General features: G+C 49.6%; 1 long non-coding RNA gene across 1 annotated transcript in view; it reads left to right on the forward strand.

Moving 5' to 3' along the window:
- The first annotated feature begins 1,281 nt into the window (after positions 1-1,281).
- Positions 1,282-12,907, forward strand: part of LOC144791441 (uncharacterized) — a 28,232-nt gene continuing 16,606 nt past the window's right edge. Inside the window, exons 1-3 of the long non-coding RNA XR_013602389.1 lie at positions 1,282-1,458; positions 1,556-1,612; positions 1,711-1,821. This is a non-coding gene — a long non-coding RNA (uncharacterized LOC144791441). The remainder of the gene's footprint in view (positions 1,459-1,555; positions 1,613-1,710; positions 1,822-12,907) is intronic.

Here is a 12,907-nt window from a genome sequence, read left to right on the forward strand (position 1 = left end):
CCAGGGGTCATAAAAATGGTTCTGATCAGAACGACCCCCCGAGGATGCACCTGCTTGAACCTCATACCGATTAAACTCGCCACAGCCCCTTCCACTCGAACCCCGCCCTCTAGGTACCGCCATTTTCTGTAACAAATCTGGACACTAGCTTTGCCAATGTCCCTCCTTTTTGCAATACACACACAGATTCGGCCCTAAGGGTGCACTACTTCTACCAGCACCCCATGACCTCGGAGCTGGACCAGTGCCCCTTCTCCTTCTGGATCTTCTTGCAACTTGCTGAAGCAACACCCTTGTTTTCAAATCCTTACTCTTCTTTTCCACCTTGTCCTTTTCCGTGATGCTCGTAGTACTGGGCCATACTCAATATTACCGAAGGGGAGGAGGTAGTCAAAGTGCTCTCCGAAGCTTGCAACTGAGCCGCAATCTCCGGAAGCAAATTTGTGACAAACCTGTTAACAAACAAACAAACACCACCTTCAACTGACAAATCCTGCCCCCTGAAATCCAGGAATACCCCTTCAAACCGAATAAAAAAATCAGATGCACTCTCCTCTTTCACTTGACAACATGCCTTCAGCTTGTCCCAATCTACTTGTCTGGGTGGGATAAGAAAATACATGTAAGTGATGATATGACTTGGCAAAGCCAGAATCTCGGCCCTAGGATTTTCTCCGGGCTTCCGCTCTTTATCCCATGCCTTCATTTCATCCCATGTGCCACCCAATTCCACCTTGTGATTCTGTGTATGCACCTGCCTCCACTGAGACCATGATCGTTGGTCTCAATATATGAGCTCTTGGTTCTCACGATACATCACCATTTGTTCCCCTTGCCAGGGTTTCGGCAACTTGTTAACTGTACTCTATCACCTGACATGCATTTTCCGTCAGAAATATCATGTTTATTGATTCTTCCCCCTAGTTATTATTCGGCTGTTTGTAACTTCTTCTCCAGTCGAGTTTCCCCTTGTCTAATTATCCTAATGGACTCGGTAGCTTAAATGGTATCACCATCTGTATGTAATGTTCTGCAATTTGCTGCTTACATCTGTGAATTAATATCCATGAACTGTGTCCGAATCTGTATTTAACTGTGTCCGAATATGTAAATAACCTCACCTATCTCGGTGCTTACTCCCAGACGGCCATCTTTCCTCTGCCGTTTCCTTTCTCTCCTGTCCCCCCGGGACCCCTGATCCCAGCCTTCACGCTCTAGTTCCCATCCCCAGTGTTAGCGCGTGACCCAATCCAAGCACTCTCACGTGACTCTGACGGCTTCTACATATCTTGTAAGCTGAGCAGCATGCTTGAGATGCTTCACTCGTCCCCCCCCCGCCCCCGGACTAATCCCAGCACCCCGATCCAATCCCAGCACCCCGATCCACAACTCATCTGGTCGCGAGTAACCGCCGGATTCAACGCTCCGTCCCCTTCAGCCATTAGAATAACTTCTCAGGTAAGACCACAGAACTTCTTAGTCTTTACGCACTCGTGATAGACTACCTGTCTATCCCCGGATTTAACCGCGCCCGTTTCATCTCCCTTCCTTTCAGAGCGCAGCCCAGCCTTCCGCACGCTCTCTTCCCTTTACATTGGACCTTCCGCAATTGGTAAGACCATGGCGCCCTTGAACACTGGTCTTCTTATCACACTGCCTTCGTTCCCTGTTAGTTATTGCCCTTCTTGTGCCCTTCCTTCCCTTGCCTAGACCGCATCCCAGCCATTGATGGCTGCCTCAAGTGACGCTTCACCGCGGCTCCAGACGAGCAGGAATTAACCTCTGGATTCTCCATCTCTTCTCCCCTCCAGGTGCCTCCAGGTATTTTTCTCACCACCCTTCCCCTTCCCGTGTTTTATTCTCATTTTATTCTCTTTTTATTATCTTTTTCTAGGCTTCACGCCAACTGATTATCCCTCCATTCCCGCCCGATCCTATAGAGCACTTTTTGAATCATGTAACCATTGTCCTGAGGAGACCTCAAGTTAAAGAGGTCGCAACGCCGCCGACTCTACAACGCCATTCGCGGCAACCGAAGGGTCATTCACAAATAACGCAATTATGTTTGTGATTGTAAATACATTTGTTTGACCCCCACTGATTATTGTTTTTTCTGCGCCTCGCGTTGTCTTGTAATCACGTGTCACTGCGCCGTTTACTCACTACAACACTCCCAGTGTACGTCAGGTTGTTATCGTTACTGCAATTTAGTTATATTTTGTGCTTCTATATGAAAATAACAACCCTTCCACTCTTGCTTGATATCCCTTGTCCCTTTCCTGTGCTATGTGATTGATACACGTTTTGAACAGTCCCCTGCTTGATTTTTTTTTTATTTGAATGTTTTTATTGAGATTTTGTTTTACATTACATCAAGTATCCTGGTGAGCCAGTCCCCCTGCTTGATATACCAGTTGAGACACTGTCTTATTGTTAGAATACTTACCCGGTCTAAGCTGGGTTAACGGGTTTACTCCAGTTTCTGTTCGCTTAAGATTAAGCAATCGCTGGATTGCGAGAGTATATTTTTAAATATACAATACACAACCTTGTGTCATATAATGTGCAAGTAATCTGCATATTATGTCCTCCAGGGAGACCCCTCCTACTCGGATGACTGCATCCGGAATATCCTCAGTGGACCCTCTTTACTGTCTCAGACCTCTAACCCCCCTCCCTTCAGCACCCAACACCTCTAGGGTACTGCTTGAGAGACTAGATAATCTCAAGAAAAAACAAATTCGTACTGACCTGCATGCTTACTGAGTACCTCAAATCCAACACCATACCTCTAGGACTACAAATATATAACGTCCCTGCTATTTTTACCCAGGACCCCAAGTTTCGCACAGGCTTTGGTCATCTGGCCACTACCTGCTCCTGGCACTGGATGGTGCTTGGCATCGACATAGCGATAGAACACAGTAAAAAAGAATTGAAGGAGATAGCAGAGTTAGAAAAGTTTATCTTAGCTGACACTACCATTACTGACGCTAAGGGCCTCCTAGACAGAGTAAACGCCACTATCGCAACCTTCCATACCTTCGAACAGAACAAGAAAATAAACAAAATTGAGAAGGACATTAAGAACTAAAATAGAGACCAGACGTAGCCATATTTACTCGACACATTCTATAATACACCCTACCAGGCACCAAGAAACAAGAAATGGGGTAGATACCTCAATAATCAGCTTATAACCTTTTCTGACTCCTCCAACACATCCATCGAGGACTCAGACGGTGGTGAGGGTACAAAGTCAGGCCGTTTAAGTTATCCACATCCACCACCACTCCTAACTACCGTATTTTTAGGAGTGGACCGCGGACGCAAGAAACAGAACTACCAATACCAATACGCAGGCGAGAGGCAGACCTCCCACAAATGTTATCAATTGGGGCCCCAGCAATGATAAGTGGAACACATCCCAACATTACAACACTCTTACCGATGGACACTTCCATCCCCTCCAACTTTAGTACTAAGAATACCATTCCACCCACCATCCCCAGGCCATCCATGGCTACCCACATAGGGCTACTCGGACCATTCCCGAACAATGAGGCTACACTAAATGTACCTCCTTCACCACCTCAGACTTCATCTCCCCCTAACATGACAATACCCATCTTTAATCTATCTACCCATCTTCTATCCTCAGATGAAATCTCCCTACTCAGTAAAGGCCTTTCCTTCGTCCCCACTGTACGCAGTAATTTTTTCAAACTCCAGAAAGACTTACTCCTGTTCTTCAGACGCATCTGTCTGAAACAATTCTTCTCGGATAAACCTGAACCAATAGGCTCTTTGAAAAACAATTCAGACCTGCCTCCACTTTTTGCCACACACCTCGATGATGCCGCCAGAGATCTTAACCTTTGAGAAACTAGTTTTACATGAAGTCAAAAAACACCAATCCGAATTTGTACCCTACAATTTGCCACTCACCAAAAAACTTGCCATAAATAGTCTGAGTGATAACAAGAGTATAGTCATCAAACCCGCCGATAAAGGCGGGGATATAGTTGTAATGGATCATGACAAATATGACAGCGAGATCCTTCTCCAGCTCAACAATGCTACAGACTACCGCAAGTTGACTTCAAACCTACTAACCACCATTCAAAGCAAAATATCCGCAATCACCTCCCAGGCACTCCACAGTGGCATCATCAGTAAAAAAGAACATGCTTTCCTCAATAATCCACACCCCAGAACACCAGTGATCTATACATTGCCCAAAATACATAAAAACTCATCCACATCACCAGTCCGACCCATAGTCTCTGGTTGCGGAGCCATCCTGGAACCAGTGGGTAAATACATTGATGCCATCCTCAAGGAGTTTATCCCACTCACAGACACCTTTGTCAAAGACAGCACCTACTTGATCAGTATCATTGAGGATCTCCCATTCAACACCGAGACTTACCTCATGGCTGGCCTCGGTATTGAATAGTTGTATACCAACATTCCCCAGACAGAGGGTCTGGCAGTGATGGAACATTTGTTGAATACATGATCAAGACCCATGCGTATCCCGACTGACTTCATAATCCAGCTTCTTCACATTGCATTGACCAATAATTACTTTCTGGGAATTTGTTGACGCTCCCATTTACCCAAGGTGGACTAGGAGCTCCGGACTTTGAGCTATATGCCTACAGCGCTCAGGCACAATTCCTGCATTTTTGGCAGCACCCAACACCATTTCAGCCTCATGTGGCGATAGAAATTGATAGAGTGGCTCCCATTCCGCTTGTCTCAGCAGTATACCAGCCTTATAAAAGCCCACATTTAGAAATAGACACGGTGGAAGCAACGCAATGGGCTTGGCGAGGGATTGCTAAGAGAGCTAGTCAGGAGGAACTCTATGCTCCTTCCATGCCGCTGGGAGGGAACCCACTCCTATTTCCGCTCACAGATAAGGCGGCCACACAGCGAGCTAAGGCGCAAGCGTTGGAGAAGGGAGGCGATATCTTCCCAAATGGGAGCTTCATGACATTACAGCAGGTGTGTTCCCTACAGATGCCAACGGCATCGGATATGTTATTGTACTACCAGATACGCGCAGCTTGTAGAGCTAGGTATGAGACACTTCCCAAGGAGCCTCCTGCATTACCAGCACTACCAGCACTGGAAAATGTACTGTCCAACCCCTCTCCTCGCAAATTGATCACAAGCATTTATAGTATTACGCAAGGAGAGTCGCCTATAGTGCAGCCCACGTCTAAAACTAATTGGGAAAGGGACATTAATATTGAAATTACGGACAAGCAATGGCAATATTGCTGCTCGCAACTAGAAAACCTCTCACCAAATTATAGACTTCGACTTATAAACTTTAACTTCCTACATAGGCTCTATCGAACGCCTTTCAACTGCACCGCATGTGTATGCAACCGGACTGTAGTTGCTGGAGGTGTGGAGAACAGAATGCCACATTTTCACACTTGGCATGGGAGTGTGGACCGATAGAAGGGTTCTGGACGGAGGTGTCATCATTAGACACATCACTTGTACTCAGACGCAGGCCACCCCATTGATAACTCTTTTGGGTTTTGTACTGTGGGTCCCGAAGACCACTCGTAAGCTTACAGCCATGCTGTTATTGTTGGCTAAATGTCAAGTGGCAATACATTGGAAGAAGGCACAGCCCCCTGCGGTGGCCGCATGGCTTAACACTGTGGTTTATTGTAAGGATCAATTATCCCATTATTGGGAACTAATGCCCAGCAGATCTAGACCTGTTGACATCTGGGGACCCTTTGTGCCCTGGCTGGATTCGGGGGGGTCGGTCCTCAGATCGAATCAGGCCTTTGGAGATGACTCGTGGTGGTAGGGAACAGCTACTCATACTAACACATATAGACACAAGGACACATGAGCGATCTCGGGCAGGGAGGGGTAGAGTTAAGCGTGCATGGAAACTATTGCGGGGTGGCAGGAACGGCGGGTAGTTTGTAGAAGTGGGACATGCAGATCAGTGCAATGGAAATTCGGTGTAGGCAGGGGGAGGGAAGGGGAGAGTTGTTTTTATGTTGATATAACTACAGTATATGCATTTCAGTTGTCAGAACACTTTGGTTTATTTGCCAATCTGATGGAATATAAGACATAAGAATTATCCATCGCTACCGGCCCGTTGGGTTGTAGACGTAAGAGCTGTGTACTTATGGATGCAAATGGGGGTGGGGTCGCACACTACTCACACACCGGCGGTGTCGCCCCTAAGGACTCTGGTCAATGTAGTAAAGTGTTCGCGATGCATCATCTTTCGATCTTCTGCTATCTTCGCTGTCTTCGCCATCCCTGGACACGTGTTTCGGGGTATTACCCCTCATCAGCAGGGATAGGCCGTGTACTGGGGTTGCCGATGGCTGCCAATATCTGCCAGGTATAGTACCACTCAGGCGCGTAGGTGCGGGATCCCAGGCTCGTCAGCCCACTGCTCACGGGAGCTTTAAAGTTACAAATGGGGGTGGGGTCGCACACTACGCACACACCGGCGGTGTCGCCCCTAAGGACTCTGGTCAATGTAGTAAAGTGTTCGTGATGCATCATCTTTCGATCTTCTGCTATCTTCGCTGTCTTCGCCATCCCTGGACACGTGTTTCGGGGTATTACCCCTCATCAGCAGGAATAGGCCGTGTACTGGGGTTGCCGATGGCTGCCAATATCTGCCAGGTATAGTACCACTCAGGCGCGTAGGTGCGGGATCCCAGGCTCGTCAGCCCACTGCTCACGGGAGCTTTAAAGTTACAAATGGGGGTGGGGTCGCACACTACTCACACACCGGCGGTGTCGCCCCTAAGGACTCTGGTCAATGTAGTAAAGTGTTCGCGATGCATCATCTTTCGATCTTCTGCTATCTTCGCTGTCTTCGCCATCCCTGGACACGTGTTTCGGGGTATTACGCCTCATCAGCAGGGATAGGCCGTGTACTGGGGTTGCCGATGGCTGCCAATATCTGCCAGGTATAGTACCACTCAGGCGCGTAGGTGCGGGATCCCAGGCTCGTCAGCCCACTGCTCACGGGAGCTTTAAAGTTACAAATGGGGGTGGGGTCGCACACTACTCACACACCGGCGGTGTCGCCCCTAAGGACTCTGGTCAATGTAGTAAAGTGTTCGCGATGCATCATCTGTCGACCTTCTGCTATCTTCGCTGTCTTCGCCATCCCTGGACACGTGTTTCGGGGTATTACCCCTCATCAGCAGGGATAGGCCGTGTACTGGGGTTGCCGATGGCTGCCAATATCTGCCAGGTATAGAACCACTCAGGCGCGTAGGTGCGGGATCCCAGGCTCGTCAGCCCACTGCTCACGGGAGCTTTAAAGTTACAAATGGGGGTGGGGTCGCACACTACTCACACACCGGCGGTGTCGCCCCTAAGGACTCTGGTCAATGTAGTAAAGTGTTCGCGATGCATCATCTTTCGATCTTCTGCTATCTTCGCTGTCTTCGCCATCCCTGGACACGTGTTTCGGGGTATTACCCCTCATCAGCAGGGATAGGCCGTGTACTGGGGTTGCCGATGGCTGCCAATATCTGCCAGGTATAGTACCACTCAGGCGCGTAGGTGCGGGATCCCAGGCTCGTCAGCCCACTGCTCACGGGAGCTTTAAAGTTACAAATGGGGGTGGGGTCGCACACTACGCACACACCGGCGGTGTCGCCCCTAAGGACTCTGGTCAATGTAGTAAAGTGTTCGTGATGCATCATCTTTCGATCTTCTGCTATCTTCGCTGTCTTCGCCATCCCTGGACACGTGTTTCGGGGTATTACCCCTCATCAGCAGGAATAGGCCGTGTACTGGGGTTGCCGATGGCTGCCAATATCTGCCAGGTATAGTACCACTCAGGCGCGTAGGTGCGGGATCCCAGGCTCGTCAGCCCACTGCTCACGGGAGCTTTAAAGTTACAAATGGGGGTGGGGTCGCACACTACTCACACACCGGCGGTGTCGCCCCTAAGGACTCTGGTCAATGTAGTAAAGTGTTCGCGATGCATCATCTTTCGATCTTCTGCTATCTTCGCTGTCTTCGCCATCCCTGGACACGTGTTTCGGGGTATTACGCCTCATCAGCAGGGATAGGCCGTGTACTGGGGTTGCCGATGGCTGCCAATATCTGCCAGGTATAGTACCACTCAGGCGCGTAGGTGCGGGATCCCAGGCTCGTCAGCCCACTGCTCACGGGAGCTTTAAAGTTACAAATGGGGGTGGGGTCGCACACTACTCACACACCGGCGGTGTCGCCCCTAAGGACTCTGGTCAATGTAGTAAAGTGTTCGCGATGCATCATCTGTCGACCTTCTGCTATCTTCGCTGTCTTCGCCATCCCTGGACACGTGTTTCGGGGTATTACCCCTCATCAGCAGGGATAGGCCGTGTACTGGGGTTGCCGATGGCTGCCAATATCTGCCAGGTATAGAACCACTCAGGCGCGTAGGTGCGGGATCCCAGGCTCGTCAGCCCACTGCTCACGGGAGCTTTAAAGTTACAAATGGGGGTGGGGTCGCACACTACTCACACACCGGCGGTGTCGCCCCTAAGGACTCTGGTCAATGTAGTAAAGTGTTCGCGATGCATCATCTTTCGATCTTCTGCTATCTTCGCTGTCTTCGCCATCCCTGGACACGTGTTTCGGGGTATTACCCCTCATCAGCAGGGATAGGCCGTGTACTGGGGTTGCCGATGGCTTCCAATATCTGCCAGGTATAGTACCACTCAGGCGCGTAGGTGCGGGATCCCAGGCTCGTCAGCCCATTGCTCACGGGAGCTTTAAAGTTACAAATGGGGGTGGGGTCGCACACTACTCACACACCGGCGGTGTCGCCCCTAAGGACTCTGGTCAATGTAGTAAAGTGTTCGCGATGCATCATCTTTCGATCTTCTGCTATCTTCGCTGTCTTCGCCATCCCATGACACGTGTTTCGGGGTATTACCCCTCATCAGCAGGGATAGGCCGTGTACTGGGGTTGCCGATGGCTGCCAATATCTGCCAGGTATAGTACCACTCAGGCGCGTAGGTGCGGGATCCCAGGCTCGTCAGCCCACTGCTCACGGGAGCTTTAAAGTTACAAATGGGGGTGGGGTCGCACACTACGCACACACCGGCGGTGTCGCCCCTAAGGACTCTGGTCAATGTAGTAAAGTGTTCGTGATGCATCATCTTTCGATCTTCTGCTATCTTCGCTGTCTTCGCCATCCCTGGACACGTGTTTCGGGGTATTACCCCTCATCAGCAGGGATAGGCCGTGTACTGGGGTTGCCGATGGCTTCCAATATCTGCCAGGTATAGTACCACTCAGGCGCGTAGGTGCGGGATCCCAGGCTCGTCAGCCCATTGCTCACGGGAGCTTTAAAGTTACAAATGGGGGTGGGGTCGCACACTACTCACACACCGGCGGTGTCGCCCCTAAGGACTCTGGTCAATGTAGTAAAGTGTTCGCGATGCATCATCTTTCGATCTTCTGCTATCTTCGCTGTCTTCGCCATCCCTGGACACGTGTTTCGGGGTATTACCCCTCATCAGCAGGGATAGGCCGTGTACTGGGGTTGCCGATGGCTGCCAATATCTGCCAGGTATAGTACCACTCAGGCGCGTAGGTGCGGGATCCCAGGCTCGTCAGCCCACTGCTCACGGGAGCTTTAAAGTTACAAATGGGGGTGGGGTCGCACACTACGCACACACCGGCGGTGTCGCCCCTAAGGACTCTGGTCAATGTAGTAAAGTGTTCGTGATGCATCATCTTTCGATCTTCTGCTATCTTCGCTGTCTTCGCCATCCCTGGACACGTGTTTCGGGGTATTACCCCTCATCAGCAGGGATAGGCCGTGTACTGGGGTTGCCGATGGCTGCCAATATCTGCCAGGTATAGTACCACTCAGGCGCGTAGGTGCGGGATCCCAGGCTCGTCAGCCCACTGCTCACGGGAGCTTTAAAGTTACAAATGGGGGTGGGGTCGCACACTACTCACACACCGGCGGTGTCGCCCCTAAGGACTCTGGTCAATGTAGTAAAGTGTTCGCGATGCATCATCTTTCGATCTTCTGCTATCTTCGCTGTCTTCGCCATCCCTGGACACGTGTTTCGGGGTATTACGCCTCATCAGCAGGGATAGGCCGTGTACTGGGGTTGCCGATGGCTGCCAATATCTGCCAGGTATAGTACCACTCAGGCGCGTAGGTGCGGGATCCCAGGCTCGTCAGCCCACTGCTCACGGGAGCTTTAAAGTTACAAATGGGGGTGGGGTCGCACACTACTCACACACCGGCGGTGTCGCCCCTAAGGACTCTGGTCAATGTAGTAAAGTGTTCGCGATGCATCATCTGTCGACCTTCTGCTATCTTCGCTGTCTTCGCCATCCCTGGACACGTGTTTCGGGGTATTACCCCTCATCAGCAGGGATAGGCCGTGTACTGGGGTTGCCGATGGCTGCCAATATCTGCCAGGTATAGAACCACTCAGGCGCGTAGGTGCGGGATCCCAGGCTCGTCAGCCCACTGCTCACGGGAGCTTTAAAGTTACAAATGGGGGTGGGGTCGCACACTACTCACACACCGGCGGTGTCGCCCCTAAGGACTCTGGTCAATGTAGTAAAGTGTTCGCGATGCATCATCTTTCGATCTTCTGCTATCTTCGCTGTCTTCGCCATCCCTGGACACGTGTTTCGGGGTATTACCCCTCATCAGCAGGGATAGGCCGTGTACTGGGGTTGCCGATGAGTAGTGTGCGACCCCACCCCCATTTGTTACTTATGGATGCAACTGCATATATTTCACGCTGCCGGCCTCAGGGATGTGGACAAACAGCTGTGTAAAATGCGATATACGAAATAAAACTTTATTATTTTTTTTTTTATAAGTAATTACTTTCTGTATAAAGACACCTCCAGATAAAAGGAGTTTCCAAGGGCGCTTGTTTCGCTCCTAATTTTGCTGTCCTTATGTCCATCACTTGGAATCAACATTTATTCTGTCGATCCAAAACCCAATTCTGAATAAACATTACAGTATGGCGTCGCTACATAGACGACATCCTCCTCCTGTGGCAAGGACAACAGGAAGACCTTTCCTCCTTCGTTACCTGGCTTAATAACAACCAACCCCACCTTACTTTTACCTCAGACATCAGAAAAAATGCTCTCCCCTTTCTAGACCTCACACTACACATAGAGGATGGGATCATTGTCACGACCTTGTACCAAAAAGCCACTGAACGGAATACCCTGCTACTGTATTATAGTTATCACCCACGCGGCCTACGTGATGGCCTACCATATGGGCATTTCCTCTGCATCCGGCGGAATTGTAAATGGCGCAAGGATTATTTCTGGGAGGCAGCCATCCTCTTCGAAATATTGACAAACAGAGGCTACCCAAAACACCTGGTTAAAAGGGCTCTCAAGCGTGCACGTTACAGTCATAGAGAGAGAATCCTGGCACCCTCGATCAAACGCCAAAACACGCATATTCCTTTTGTCTCAACCAACAGTCCCTCTAGTAACAAGGTCAGCAAGATAATCAAAAGAAACTGGACATTGCTCCGCACCTTTTCACACTTTTCAGAACCTCCTTTACTCTCCTGCAAAAGAGGGGAAAATCTCTCGGATAAATTGATCCATGCCATTACTTGACCTCTAAAGAAAAGAATGACCATTCAGTGACAGCCTTGTGGGCTCTCCCACCTATCATATGCCATTACAAATGCCAGAACTGTAATGTCTGTGACCTTACCAGTAACGCCAAGGTATTTATCACCACGGAACGCACCTACCAACTCAAACAATTCTCCAACTGTCGCACTAATAATCTCATCTATGCGATCCGTTGCCCTTGCACGCTTGAGACGCTTCACTCGTCCACCCCCCTCCTGCCCCCGGACTAATCCCGTCACCCCGATCCACAACTCATCTGGTCACGAGTAACCACCGGATTCAACGCTCCGTTCCCTTAAGCCATTAGAATAACTTCTCAGGTAAGACCCTGGCACTTCTTAGACTTTATGCACTCGCGATTGACTACTTGTCTATCCCCGGGTTTAACCGCGCCCGTTTCATCTTCCTTCCTTTCAGAGCGCAGCCCAGCAATCCGCACGCTCTCTTCCCTTGACGTTGGACCTTCCGCAATTGGTAAGACCACAGCGCCCCTGAACACTGGTCTTATCACACAGCCTTCATTCCCTGTTAGTTATTGCCCTTCTTGTGCCCTTCCTTCCTTTGCCTAGACCACATCCCAGCCATTGATGGCTGCCTCAAGTGACGCTTCACTGCGGCTCCAGACGAGCAGGAATTAACCTCTGGATTCTCCATCCCTCCTCCCCTCTAAGTGCCTCCAGGTATTTTACTCACCACCCTTCCACTCTTTCCCTTCCTGTGTTTTATTCTCTTTTTATTCTCTTTTTCTGGGCTTCACTTCAGTTGATTATCTCTCCAGATCCTACAGAGCACTTTTTGAATCATGTAACCATCGTCCTGATGATGACCTCAAGATAGAGGTCGAAACGCTGTTGACTCTACAACGCCATTCGTGGCAACCAGAGTCATTCACAAATAATGAAATTATGTTTGTGATTGTAAATACTTTTGTTTGACCCCCACTGATTATTGTTTTTTCGCCGCCTCACATTGTCTTGTAATCACATGTGTCACTGCACCGTTTACTCACTACAACACTCCCAGTGCACATCTGGTTGTTATGGTTACTGCAATGTAGTTGTATTTTTTGCTTCTATATGCAAATAACAACCCTTCCACTCTTACTTGGTCTCCCTTGTCCCTTTCCTGTGCTATGTGATTGATACACATTTTGAAAAGTCCCCCTGCTTGATATATCAGTTGAGACACTGTCTTATTGTTATAATCCATATATCCACCGGCATGACCAGCCCGAACAACATCTCA

This window comes from Lissotriton helveticus, chromosome 11, assembly GCF_964261635.1.
Source record: "Lissotriton helveticus chromosome 11, aLisHel1.1, whole genome shotgun sequence".
Taxonomy (NCBI): Eukaryota; Metazoa; Chordata; class Amphibia; order Caudata; family Salamandridae; genus Lissotriton; species Lissotriton helveticus.